This window comes from Solea senegalensis, linkage group LG2 (genome assembly GCF_019176455.1).
Source record: "Solea senegalensis isolate Sse05_10M linkage group LG2, IFAPA_SoseM_1, whole genome shotgun sequence".
NCBI classification, from domain to species: Eukaryota; Metazoa; Chordata; class Actinopteri; order Pleuronectiformes; family Soleidae; genus Solea; species Solea senegalensis.
The window spans coordinates 19,346,606-19,348,626 of record NC_058022.1 but is presented as its reverse complement, the minus strand read 5'-3'; positions in this window follow the sequence as shown (position 1 = coordinate 19,348,626).

The following is a 2,021-nucleotide window of genomic DNA, read 5'->3' as shown; positions in this document are numbered from 1 at the left end:
TTTCTGTCTTGTGTCTGAAAGTCCTTTTTGCCCAAAGAAGTCATGTTTCCTCTATTGGACATCAAGGTGAACGTGTAGGAAATGGAGCCTTGAGCAGTGTTGATGCATTCTTACATAAAAGGCTTTTATAGTTGTATAGTTGTCTATTTAAATGTTTGTTTTGTTAATGCCTTGGGGAAAGAGAAGGACATTCTCACATTTTCAGGTGTATCTGAAACGTCCTACCTAGTAAATGAAATCATTTCAAATGAATGACTTTTGATAAGACTGTTTGTTAATTGGATTAAATAAAGATATCGCTGATTCATGGAAATCGGTTGGACGTGCATCAGTGATACCTAACCCTACTCAAACATAATGGATTATTTATTTTTTTAAAGCTGCATTGTGTGATTTAAATATAATGCCCTTGCATTCAAAACATCGTCAAATGAGTGCACACAATGCTGATTAAACCTATCAGCTCCACAGGTCTCTCTGTGTGTGTTCCTTCCTCAACATAGCGGTGATTTGTGTCTGTGGTGACACAGCGTTATACATCACAACAGCTACACTAGAAACACCAGTCAGTGAACCTTAGGTTAAGGAATTCACACAGTTCTCTGAAACATGAGTTGGATAGCGATGTCATTTCATTAAAGTGCAGGCTCACTAGAGGTGTCTGGTAACTGTGTGGCTTAAAGATATATACAATTGTGCCAGATAAATGGTAAAAATGCTAAAATGAATTATGTCTGATACGGCTATAAGAATTGGACAAAGGAGAAGAAACTGGAGAGATAGATAAATGGTTAAAACGGTGAAACAAAAGTAAAACAGTGACATGGTTTGAAACATTCAGCTTCTGTTCTGAAGTGGGATTAAGATTTATCTTTATTGCCTCAATTGGGGCAAAACTATAGATAGGGTTGACTGTGGTTTAGTGGTTGAGCGAGTCACCTTTTAACTGAAGGTCGAGGGTTCTATTCTGCTAGTCGCTAGGCAAGACACTAAACCCCACATTGCTCCTGTGTATGAGTGGGTGTGAACAAAGATGCACCGAATCAGATTTGATTGGCCTTCATTGAGTAGAAGAGCACTATAATTAGACAGAGTATATAAAGGTGTATATGTGTATAGTCGCTAATAAAATAAAAAAGTTTATATAGCCTTAGAATAAGCCTTTTGTCTGTACTTTAGGCAAGGGACTGGTTTTACAGAGTCCCCCATCTTTTACCACCATATTTCTACAGTAGCTTTAATGACCAGAGAGTGTGTTCCACATTTTGAAATGGAAAGTTTACTACACAAACATGCGAAAGCCACTGTAGTTTCCCGGTGCACTCGTGAATAGAAGTGTTCCACCTGTTTGTCATTCATTTTCACACACTGGACTGTTAAAACAACAATGAGCAGTATCAGTGATGGGTGCTAGAAATAATCTGTAGGTTGGTAAAGAAGACAATTTTTATTTGATAAACCACTGATGCAGATGCCATTCGTAAGCCTTGGTTTAATCCATATACTCTGTAGGGATATGAATCAAAGTGAGTGCCCAGTTACTGCACCATCAGCCAAGGAGGGGCTTTGAAAGATAACAGCCATAGGACCAGTCATTGTTTTCCAAGGAGGTTCTTACCCAGAAAGGACTGCTGAATGTTGCTCTGATCAGCCACTGCCAAGCCTGGAGCTTGTCACACATAAGACACACAAATGACCGCCAACCAGGAGCCTATCGCACACTAAACAAAAGGGGCCACATTCCTTGCGTATTCCCACACGGAGACACATCCTGCAGCAGGGGAAGAGTGGGATACTGAGATTCCACTGGGGGTTGGCTCAGAACGACACTTCCTCTGCCGAGGGCCTTATCAGCTGTGTTTGTGTTCTCTTTTCCCCCCACTCCCTCTCTCTGTTTTCAGTATCTTCACCCTTCAATCCATCTTTATCTCTTCTCATCCTTCTCACTAGACGTGTAAGGTTGAAGTTTTGGTATAATATTTGCCGTGCTGTGTAGTAGTACAATGATGCAGCTGTGAAGA